Source organism: Pseudonaja textilis, chromosome 3 (assembly GCF_049901715.1).
Source record: "Pseudonaja textilis isolate UNSWEBS1 chromosome 3, rPseTex1.2, whole genome shotgun sequence".
Taxonomy (NCBI): Eukaryota; Metazoa; Chordata; class Lepidosauria; order Squamata; family Elapidae; genus Pseudonaja; species Pseudonaja textilis.
This window is the reverse complement of record NC_141992.1, coordinates 91,124,617-91,137,597: the sequence shown is the minus strand read 5'-3', so window position 1 is coordinate 91,137,597 and position 12,981 is coordinate 91,124,617. Positions and strand designations below refer to the sequence as shown.

The 12,981-nt window shown below is 33.9% G+C and overlaps 1 protein-coding gene across 1 annotated transcript in view; it reads left to right on the top strand.

Moving 5' to 3' along the window:
- Positions 1 to 12,981, top strand: part of CDC73 (cell division cycle 73) — a 107,702-nt gene that overhangs the window by 42,281 nt on the left and 52,440 nt on the right. The window lies entirely within an intron of this gene.

Sequence of the window (12,981 nt, the reverse complement as noted above, 5' to 3'; positions counted from 1 at the left end):
AAGAAATGTTCAAAATGTTTCTTACAGATGTTCAGTATTGCTTTCTACAGTGAGAAATGTCTGTGTTGCATGGCAACAAACATAAATTATCCTGAGACAGGCTTGTATATAGCTAAGGTTATATGTTCCTTCTCCTTTGACATTCTTGAATTCTGCAGTTCATTGGGGAACCATTTTTTTCCTGGAATGGTAGAATTTTTAATAGTATTATATTTATAATATATTCTGGCATGTAACAAATTATCAGGTTAAATAACAGCAGTTCCACATAAATGAACATACTTTCAGAAGGAAAATTTGTGTCCATGTTGTCTATTTCCTGAACAGTTGAAATCAGAACATTCTGAAAATATTTTAGTCTGAGTTTTTGTTTTCATATCTCTACTTTTATGGAAGTGGGCTTAGTATTCACAAACAAATGCTATTTTGATCTTCATGCGAGTAGGACAGAAAATACAGAACTAATATAAAATCCTCATTAAAAAGTTTTGCCATCTGTATATCTACGTAACTGATGAATAGACACCATTACTCTGTCTAAAAATCTCTGCATTTATTTTTGGATTACTTTCACTAATTTAAACATAAAATAATGCCTGGAATATGGCTGTCTCAGAACCAATTAGTGTTAACTTGTTTAACTTTCCCATTTTTTATGTAATTCCAAGTCTTCCTGCAGTTCAGTTTGTAGACTTTTTTAAAAAAGCATCTAAAATTAAACAAATAACCAAGATTTTTACCTAATTTATGTACTATGTGGAATACCAATCAAAATATTCTTAGATATCCCGAATAAAATGTTTTGTTGGGAACATTAATTATTTTCAAGATACTAGTGTGACCATAGGTTAGGTACATGAGAGGGGAAGATTGCTTAGATACTGTTAATGAAAATAACAAAAATATAGGATTATATACGATCATTCTATTTTCTCAAATTTGACATATCTACAGATTACAATTGTTGTGTAGGCTGAAGGAAATATGAATTGTAATTTATGTAACATTAAGTTGACAGTGGTTAACTGTAACTCATACTTATAATTCTCTTAAGATTTAGGAACTCTGTGAAGTTGCTAATGAAAGTCATTTCATAATTGCAAATCACTCATCTTATTGAATTTATAGTTTCCTTTTGTGTGCTTATTATATGTAATAAGTATAGAAAATGATTATGTTTAGTTTCAGTTTTGCAAATAAGTCTTGAAAATCTTCTGTAGAATGTAAGGATTTGAAGGACCCTTGGAAATCGCCTGCTCAGGACCAAAATTAACTACTATATTATCCCTGGCAGCCCATATCCAGTATTTGTTTAAATATTTCCAGATTTGAAGAGTCTGTTACCTGAAGAATCTGTTCCATAATCAAACAGCTCTTACAGTTAGATCCCCCACCCCACCCCCATATTCAACCTAAATCTTCATCCTTGTAATTTAAACCTTGTCATGGATTCCAGAACAACTTAGAACAAATTTGTCTCCTTTTCTATATGGCAGCCCTTCAGGTATTTGAAAAAAAAACTATTGTATCTCCTCACAAATTTCTGTCCTTCAGACTAAATAAACACAATACCTATAATGTTCTCTCATATTATTTCGCAGTCCCTTGCTCTATTGATTATTTTTCTAGATACACATTTTAATATCTTTTTAAAAATATAGCACCCAGGATTGGACAAGTATTCCAGGTGGGAACACTGACATCTCTTCATCTTGACATTATATTTCTGTTGATGCAGTTTAGGATTGCATTTTTTTTTCACAGCTTCATTACACTGCGAGTTTATGTTCAATTTGTGATTCATCAGAAAATTCAAATCTTTTTCCTACATTCCCTGTTTCTTTTGTCCCACACAAATATAGGACTTTGCATTTATCCCTGTTGAAATTAATCTTCCTAGTTTTTGCTCAGTGTCCTGCATATCAAAATCCTTCTACACCTTCAAGCTCTCCTCCCATAGTGTTTGCTATCCTTATATTTTTACAAATATTCACATATTTGATAATCATTTTCTAATCAGTGTCATTTATAAATAATTTGAACATAATTTGTTATTTATTTATCGCTTCCTTTCTATTTGTCACCAAGCCATTGATGTACACTCATTGAATTCAGTTGTTCATCTGATTCTGTGTTCATCAAATGGTAACATAATCTAGCCCATATTTTTCCATCTTTTCTACTAGGATCTATATCAAAGTGCCTGATGCTTTGATAAAGTTCAGACATTATTGCAGTGAACTAAATTGGTATATGTCAAAAAGGAGATTAAGCTTGTTTGCCTTGACTTGTTGCATTCTGTCAAGTGATACTCTGCCCAGCACTCCATTCTGTTTGAAATGTTGCATATTAAGTCTGTTGGTATTGATAATGTAATATAGCATTTTGCCCAGTACTGACATCAAGTTGACCAGTTACTGTTTTTCTCCTTTTTGAAAATAAAGACATTTACTTCTCTGATTTTATGGAAGTAAATTTGTCTTTGATGATTTCTCAAAGTTCAGAGAAAGGGGCTCCAGAATGATGTCCACAACATCCTTCAAGACTTTCAGGTGTAACTGATTTGGCCCTGGCAACTTTAAAGATATTTAAGGGTTTTGTAATATCTCTTTGTTTATCTTGGGTTACCAGTTTCCTTTTTCTGCATTTTTGCTTGGTCCAGTGGAATATAATTCCCCTTTGTGAATAAAGGGCTGAAGCAAAGGAGCTAGGGCATTGTGACATCCCCACATAAACCCTGGCCATCTTGGCATCTGCTTGAAACACCAGGCCCCTCTTTTTTTTCTTCTTCTTACTTTTGACATAGCCAAGAAAACCTTTTTTGTTGATTTTAACTTCTTTTGCAAGCAGAAGTTTCTTTAGTACTTTATTGTTTCTAATTTACTTTCTGTGATTATTAGATATTTTGTGGTCTGCTTCCATGGCAACTTCATTTTCAATTTCTTACACAGCCAAAATCTTCCTGCGCATCCATAGAAATTTCCTAAGTGTCCCCAACATTTTTTCCTATCACTGAAGTGGTGTGTGATTATATTTCTGATATCTTGTTTTTAAGATGTTCCCATCCTGCCTTCAACTTGATCAAAGGGTCTCACTTAATACTTTTCTAAGCTTGTTGGAATTGGCTTTCTTGAAGTCTAGCATGTATATTTATTATTTTTAGATGGATGGTTGTACAATAAGCCATATATTTAAACTAAATTTTGAATTTTTATCCATCTGTTAATTCTTTCTCAAGGACTTGAAATAGGGAGTTGTTGTTTGATGGTATTAAAGGTATTGCTTCAGAATGTAAGTTGTTCCAAGTAAAGTATTGTGATTTATTTATAATATTAGCATACAGTATGTAAAAAATGAGTCTAGGGAATTTTGAATAACCAGGTGCACAAATTAACATTCTGATATTGTCTACAAAGGTCAACTCAAAGAAGCATTTCTTTAGCTTGTCTGGAAATGCACTGAAAATTAGAAACAGTCTGCCCTTTTTACATTGGTACAAGTATGCATTATTGTAGTTTTCCAGAAAGTTTAAGCTTAGAAAATTTTAGCTGTTCTTTATCAGTCAATATTTCATCCTGTTTTAAGTATTGTACACTATATTTTCAAACAACCAAAATAGCAGGGTTGAAATAAGAAAATTCAATAAAGCATGGTTCTGTAATTTAAATATTTACGCAAATTCAAAATATTAGTTGAACATTATATTGAGGTATTTATTAAAGATTTGATCCATCAATATTTCACACAGACACAGACACAGACACACACACACACACACACCAATTGTGTAAGAGTAGTAAAAATATAATTATATAGTAACACTGCTTTTCAGAGTTGTCAAAATGTAAGTATAAATATCTCCATTATAATCCTGTCACTTCTAAAGAGTGGGTCACTTATATCCTAAAGATTAGCTTTGCATGCTTGTATGGAAACCATAAATTTATGGATTGGCTTTATAACAACAGAGTTTTCCATTAATTATATTAACTTTAGATAGAAACAGAGCTAATTGAACTATCATATCCAGTGAGTGAATGGCTATTTATTAAGCCAAAAGTGAAATATTAAGTGGTGTCATATTAATAAATGATTTGGATAAAATATTAGGAATATGATGATTACATTTGCAGATGATGGGTAGGATAGCAATTGCAACTTAGGGGACAATAGCAACATTCAGCAGGGTCCTGACAAGTTGAAATATTAAGCAAAAACCAGCAAGATGAATTTCAACAGAAGCAAATACAAAATACTGTATAATTATATTTGGATGGGGGGTTAGGGATTAGGAATTAAAAATGTAAGCGTAGGATAGGGAATATGTATATATTGTGCAGAAATATACATGAAAATCATCAGGATCTTTTAATGAACATGAACCAAAAATATGATCTGGGAAACCTTGAATCTGGTGAGATTCGATTTGAAATTGCAGGCAGACAGCAATCAGCAGACATAGCCTGCAGTACTGCATTCTAAACACTGTGCCACCACAGCTCTAAGTTTAGTTAAACTAGTTTAATTATTTTGTTTAGATTGCGAAAATGGAGGGTATGAAAACTTGAGAAGAAGTGACGAAGAGCAAGAACATTGATTGTTTTTAGTCAGAAGCCATGGAAAAAATCACATGCCCTTGTAATATGAGTGATTTGTGGACTGAGAGAAAGCTCTGCTCATGATATATCAGAAAGAGGACCTATAGGGAAATACAAAAGTACTGCTGCTAAAGCCATTAAAAAATGAAGAGTGACAAGAAAATAGACAAGATGGGTAAGGCAACATTCTTTGGCCCTGAAAAGATAGATAGCTGCTAGATTAAAGAATTAGATCTCATTCTCATCAAAGTTTCTAAATTGCACAGTTACAGAGGAGAGGAGCACTCAGTGCAGGAGGTGGATGATCAAGAGCCTGCCATTTTTTATTTTTTGCATCTGGGAGATGGCGGCTGTACAAGCAATGGCTGGAGACTACTGCTGCTGTTAAAAGTTTATTTTTATTTATTTATTTGATTTGTCAATTGCTTACAAGATACAGGTATAAGAATAAACATAGTTTTGAATACATGAGATGGATACTTATAAGAAAAATAAAAAGAAACAGTAGGACAGGGACAGAAGGCACGATTGGTGCACTTATGCATACCCCCTACAAGCCTCTTAGGAAGGTGGTGAGGTCAGTAGTAGGCAGTCTAAGGTTAAAGTTTTGGCGGTTTGGGAAAGAAACCACGGAATCAGGTAGAGCATTCCAAACATTGACCACTCTGTTGCTGAAATCGTATTTTCTGCAATCAAGTTTGGTGCGGTTAACCTTGCGTTTGTGTCTATTGTTTGCTCTTATATTGTTATGATTGAAGCTGAAGTATTCATTTGCAGGTAGGACATTGCAATGTATGATTTTATATACTATATTTAGATTGGACCGAAGGCGGCATAGTTCTAGGTTTTCTAGGTCTAGAGTTTCAAGTCTGGTGGCATAAGGTATTCTGTAATGAGTAGAGGAGCGGAGAACTCTTCTTGTGAAATATTTCTGGACTTTTTCAACTGTGTTAATATCAGATACATGATGTGGGTTCCAGACTGATGAGCTGTATTCAAGTATAGGTCTAGCAAATGTTTTGTACGCTCTAGTTAATAGTGTGATATTATCAGAGAAAAAGCTATGTAGGATTAGATTAACAACTCTTATTGCCTTTTTGGCTATGTAGTTACAGTGGGCTCTAGCACTTAGATCATTAGAGATGAGTACTCCAAGGTCCTTGACAGAGTTTGGATCCTCAGCAAGGTCTTGAGTATTTAGCTTGTATTTTATTTACTGATTTTTTTTGCCAATATGTACGACAGAGCATTTATTTGTTAGATTTGAAGTTGCCATTTGATTGACCATTCTGATACATAGTCACGGTCTTTTTGGAGGGTAGTAGTATTGTCTGTGGTGTTGAATAGATTTATATAATCAGCGAAGAAAACGCAGTTGCTCTTAATATGATCACAGAGGTCATTTATTTAGAGTATAAAGAGAGTTGGTCCTAAAACACTGCCTTGGGGGACACCACTGTTGACAGGTACAGAATTTGATAGGGTGCTCCCAATTTTGACCATTTGTGGTCTGTTTGACAGGAATGCTTCTATCCAGTTATGTAGGTGTCCAGAGATACCATAAGATTTTAGTTTTAGGAGTGTTTGTCGTGTACCACTGAATCGAAGGCTTTACAGAAGTCTATGTAAATTGAGTCTAGTGCTTTGCCCTGATCGAGTTGTGTAGTCCATATGTTTTTGCAGTGTAAGAGTTTCAGATTACAGGATAGTTTTTTTCTGAAACCAAATTGTTTATTAGAGAAGTTGACCATCTTAAAAACCATTTTGGAGGACAGTCCACAAAATCAGAAAATAGAGTCCACCTGACTGAATGAGGACTTTTAAAAAGAATATTACCTTAGATTACCCCAGATTGCAGTGCTAATTGGAGATACTTTGCTGTACAGCTCCCCTGTTCAATCTCCAATTAGCACTGCAATCTGGAGCAATCTAAGATAATATTGCTAATACTGCTTAAGGGAGCCCTTAAAACTTGGGTTTGTCCCCAGACTCTTGATTAGAGTGGAGGGTAGATCCTCTGTGAGGTATTTATTTTGGTTGTTAATTTGTTTCTTTAATTGATTTTTTTCCCCAGATGTTCTTTGAGTTTATATTGTCTGCATTGTTATTATTGTTATTGATGTATTTCTATACCACCCAATGTCATATAAATTTGTGCATCTATAAATTTAATAAATTAATAGTTTTTAAACTTAGCAGGATTACATGTTATCAATATTCATGAATTGTTCTGTTCATAAGGCTTAAGTCCCACTGTAACCCAGGGAAATAGTTTTAATATGCAGCAATTCTGAGTTACAGAATCTTAGTTCTATTCTGTCCCTACTATGGTTTAGCTGGCTTTGTTGTGAAACTATTAGATATTAAATACTTACAAGAGGCTTCTTAAAACTGTTGCCATGGGATAACATCATGAGAACAAGATGACAATATGTTAATTTGTCCAGAACCACCTATTTAACTATGAAAAGGGTGCTGTCATTCTCTAGTTAGTTTATATCTCTTTGAGTTGCTTTGAGTTTCACTAAGAGCCACAATTAACATTTCACCTTTAAATGAAAATGTACTTCAACATTTAGTATATTCTTGTTTCCTTTGTAGTTTAATATTCATTGACTGATTTCTATGTAGATTTACTTTAGAATTATCAACCTACTATTATGCTTTCATGTCAGTTTCCTCCTCTAGTATTATATCTACTCAGAGTGTTGTTAAATATGGCTGCAATCAAGGTAATAGCAAAGCTGTTTGATATTTTGACATGGAAATAGAAGTTGACCTCTCACTCTGCTGTGTTTTCCTTCACTGGAATTAGCAACTGCACAGGTTTGTGTTTGTTTTAAGGATGCAATGCGTATTCAAAAAATATGACATTTTATTTTACTTGTTTAAGCATTTATAAAGCATTTCAGTAGCTAAACTTTTAGGGGTCAGTGATGTGTTTTCTACATTTTTCCTAATAATACCTCTTCAATGGGAATACTACAAATGGTTGTTTGCCAAATTAATGTGGTCAACCCATGGGATACATCAAATAAGAGTTAAATCAGTCTGGGTTTTGATCCAAATGTGGAAGAATTCCCTCCCCTTCTCCCACCTGACGGCATCCTAGCTGCTGCCCTTCCATCTTTCCTTTTGTCTGTCTTTGGTTACAAAAAACATGAAAATTTAGAAATCTAGCAATGAAATGTAGAAGAGTGTTCAAGGATGCTATAATCCCTGAGGTCTTTATACTTTTTAATCTGTTCTAGTTCTACTTTCTAAGCCATTATGAGCTTTCTCACAACTCACTGTCTCCACAGTCATTTTCATAGTCTCTATGGACCAATTGCTGGGTGAAGAATTAATAGGATTGTCATCTGCTGCTGCAGGTTTGTCCAGGTGGCAGCAGCAACGCCATAGTTGCTGTTGTAGGTTCTTCTTTGGTAGTCCAATTTCTACCAATGACTCATAAGAAGTTCTAGTAGGAAATTCTAGCTGGTGGGTGGTATTGTGGCTGCACTGGGTGAGTGTTGTTGAGATGAAGGAGACTTCTAGCTGGCTTCACAAGGTCTCTTCTATTTCTCAGGATGATCTATCTTAATTCTCCATCCCTTCTAGCTGTGGGAAAGCTGCTACTATTTCATGTCATCATTACAATAGTTATAGCATTGTCACTTCTGTTAGCCCCACAGCTAATACCTGGGTCTGCTTCTCCACTACTCAGTTCTGGTGTCTTCAACTCAGTTCTGAATTTTTTTCCTTTTCTTCTCAATTTTTCATTTTTCCCCATATTCCTTATCAAACCTACTTGTCTTTCTTTCTCCACCATTCTTCTCCTTCAGGCAGAGGCTGTTTAAATTGAAAAGGGAAGGGCAAGCTCTTAGACAACAATGGGAAGAGAAGAAGCTTGGGCATTTTTTTCACAGTGTGTTCTTCCTCTCACAGTCAGATATTGACTTAAAGTTAAATTTAAATAGGTTATTTTTTATGGGGGCAATGTTACTTCCAAATCAAAACAGTTATCTTTCCTGTTTTTCATGATGAATTTAAAGTGCAAATTTGAATTTTTGGAAGTTTTACATGAAAATAAGTGTAATTGTAATTTATTTTCAGGATTTTATGTTACTGAAAGAATAATTTCATAATCTCATAATTAAGGGATAAGTACATTAAATACCCCCCCAAAAAGCACTCCATAATCATAAACTTTTGGGAAGATAGTCCATGTCATTAACTACATGGAATATTGTCCTAAAATGCTAATTAATTTACTCCCGTGGTTGTGTAACTGGGGAAAACAAGGAAATTAAAAATTAAAAATGAAATGAAGACAATATTTTTTAGATAAGATCAGTTATTTTTGCTTTTGTGCTCACATTTATACATACACAAAATATTTGTGCACTTTTAAAGTTTTGGTCAATGCATTGACCAGATCATTCTTTTCTTAACAGCTACATGTTTAAAAACTATAATAATCATGACTTAATTATGGGTGATGGTGATTGAATGTAGCCCAGTGGAACAAACCAGAGAAAAATATCCGATTTGATTATCAAAATGCTCTTGGTCAAAATTTTATGTTGGACTCACAACTTGGTAAACTCTAAACATGCCATAAACCATGCTTCATGGTGAAGAACTCTTTAGGCAGGCACATTTGTTAGTACCTTGTTTTGTTGTTTTGTCTTTATGATAGTTTATTCCTGACTATCAGTCAGATCCTGGTGTTCTGCCCTGCTCTAATTTTGGTGAATCGTCTAGATGGAGAAATGCCTGATTTATATTCAAAGGCTCAGAATGTTTCCTAAATCTGCAGAGAATGTAGTAATAATGTCGTAACATCACTAGAGGGGGCAGAAGCAACATTTTCAGGCCTGTGCATAAGTGTCCACAGTTAGCCATGATGATTCCAAATGATGAAATTCTTGCATTGTGATGTTGCATACACATATATAAGAGGCAAGGTTTGCATCACAACATATATTTTATCCCTTGCTCCCCAAAGCCTTTCTTATTTTTAAATAAAATAGATGTTTATGCTTATTGAAACTATAGTTTAATAGAAAAACATGCCATTGAAAAGGATGTTTGCTTTTGAGCTACAGGCCTATAGAATCTGCTTTTATAGTATTCATAGCTTTTTTTCTTTTTACATTTTATTGAAGGAGACAAATTGTTCTTTATTTGGGGGGTAGAAATTTTCAGCTTTAAAAGACTCCTTTAAATTCCAATTTTGAGACAGAATGTAATGAATTCTTCAGTGACAAATATCTAGCAGATTACATCCAGCATAATGTATGGGATTTTACGCAAAGGGAATAGAAAATTGCATGGAAAACTGTTATGCTTTATCAATGTAGTATTGTGTATTTTTGTTGAATATTGGCATAAAGGATATGGATCACTGTCAGTTTATTGATATAGTGATGCTCTAAAAGAAAATTAGTCCTTAAGCTAATAAGATAGCCTGGGCTATCTTCTCATAGCTTCTCCAGGTTGGGTAAAATGGTAGTTGATACAAGAGTTGTTGGAAGTCAGATGGCTTATAAATTGTATGTATGCATGTATGAATAAACAACAATTGTTGCTTATCAGGTCACAAAGAATCAACTAAATGATTGAATATAAATAATATGGTTTCCTTTTCATGCAAGGTACTGAGCTAGGCTTAGCCCATATGTTGAGGCCAAAGTTCTAGGGAGAATTATGAATTGGAGATATCTCCATTCTGCCTTGAATGAGTTAAAAAGCAGCTTTCACCCTGTTTTCTTAAGGCTTTCTGAAAATAATTGCTGTCCCATTGGAGAGGAAAAATACCATACAGTTTAAAAAATAATGTGGCATGCACTCCATTAAAAACTATTCAAAAATATAAAATGTTATCACCACCAAGTGAGATCCAGCTTCATTTTTTTTTTGCATAATTTTTCACCCATTACAACTTATGTCATATATGGCTCTCAGCTATCACAAAGTAATGTGAAAACTGGTATTTGTGATGCTAGTTACTAGGTAATAGGCTTATGCAGAAGAAATGGTTTGCAGAGTATGTTGATAATGAGTGAAGCATCCTTCCTCAATGCATCAAAGCACCATCCTCCTTTCAAGGTTTACATTGCTCTTTTCAAGACTGTATCTAATTTTCTGCCTATGCGTGCACATACAGCTCTTCTATTGGGACTGTCAGGAAAGTATAATACCTCCTTAGGCACAGCAACCCTAGAATATTGTGGACATTCTTCAAAGAGGCTAACACTATTTTCAAAATGCACAGTAGCTTTGAGGAGTAGTGCTTTGCTTATGTTTAACACAATTGGTTAAGAGACCCTTTCAAAATCTTTGGTCAACCCTACATATATTATCAGGGCACTTGTGTTCTTGAAGCATTAGGATAGTCTATCTATTTATAGTTATGATAATTCAGCTATCCTGCTTTGTGAAATGATAGATGTCAATAGATCACCAAGAGTTGGGCTTTACCTTTTTCCAGTAACTGAGTTAATTTATTAAATGATTTTAGGAAATGAATTCTTATTTATAGCACTCAAATGTAGATGATTACTGCCTCTTTTGTTATTTTAGTTATATTTTTCTACTTCCAAAAAGCTCACTTTTGAGAGCCAGGATCGCAGTTCAGCTTCCTAATCAACTGAATTTGGCATGAGGCTGTCCTAAAAAAAGCAAAGTTGGTGCCCCCCCTTAAAAAAATACAGGAGATTGGTTCAGATTTGAAATGGAATGCCTTTAGGAAATTAATCACACCCATCCTTATCATCAGACCAGATAACAGGTATCAAAATCTGAAATTATTCAATTGAAATGCAGCACTTCTAAGCCTTATTCAGTGGTGTGATTTGGGAATGAGAGGAAGCCACTTATGGAACTTGTACGATCAATGTGACGTTCTCTGGCTCCAATCCATTGAGAATAAAGAGAAGCAATTCCCAATAAGCCAGAAATACAATTATTTCTTTTTTCATTTTTTCTGCTGGTTGTAAATAAACTCCAGCTGGTTTCCTTCATATTTTAAAAGTTTGTTGCTGCATTGTTTCACATTTAGGGTTGTTCTTTAAGATTAAGACAGAACATTATTGGAACTATACTCCTAACAGTTTTTGTTGTCAGAAGGAGTCCATCAAACTAAATATTTTTTTGCTATTGCTATCAGTAAATTGGTTTATAATTGCCCATTATTATGTACAATATTTTAATTCTGAACATTTTGGGGTTTTTTTAATGCTTACAAAATGTGGCTTAGTTAAGAAATATAAAAATCAGATTGTAGTAAAGCGGTATCTATGACTACAAATCTGATTTCAGACAGATTTTGTTGTATGATTTAAAGGAAACTGCTTTTCCTGCTTTTCTAGTAATAATTATTTTTATTATGAGTGAGAAACTTAACCCATTGTGTAGGACTATCATCTGACAGTATTTATTTAATGGAGGATGGGGACAAACAAAATGGTACAATTATGCATTCCCATGTTAATCCACTACATCAGTATAGGAACAATGAATGTTCCATACTTTTTCCCCAACTTTCTATGGCTTGATTTCTTTTTAATGAGCTCATATTTCAGCCAGCACAAGTACTTAGTAAACCAATGAAGCAATTTCTCCCAAGTTGGGTATGAAGTAGTTTTTAATGCTTGTAGGTAATAAGAATACTGTATACATAATTAATTAGATTCATCGCAGGCAAAAACAGCCAGTGGAATTTTGCAATTCCACATTAGAAATAGGATGGGTTATAGTATCAGTTATTCAGAAAGGCATTGGATGGGATAAATATGAGTTTTCTATTTTCCAGTTTTCATTTAACTGCTACTTTGTTAAATACATTTCTAAGTCAAGAATGATGTAGATGGTGCTTCATGGCCCTCTGGTTGTTTTTGACCTCTATTAACTCTGGCCACAATTGCTAATGGAAAGGAACTATAGGAACTGTAGTTTGAGAATAGCTGAACAAAAGCATTTAGTCAACTCCTGCCCAAAACAAGGTTATGTTGATACACTAAAACATCTGACATGCCAGATTGAAAGACAGAAGTTGGAAACTATTCATGTTGGTAGTAGCCTAGATTTTTGTATTAAGAGAAACCTTTGGAGAATATTTACCTATTTTGCAAATATGGTATCTGCTTTCCATGAGCATTCAGAAGGACTGAGTTGAGTTTCCTGATGATGGCACTTGTTTTGTTTGAGTCAAATCTTTGACGTTTGAAATAATACCTTCTAAGATTGAAGTGTAGTTATAAACAATATATTATTTATATTAATGAATTTTGCCAATTTGAAGCAGCAGAAAAGTTATGTTAAAGAACCTTAATAGAATCTCCATGTCTCATTGATAAATTTTAAAACCTACTTATTCACCAAATGTCAGGATTTAACT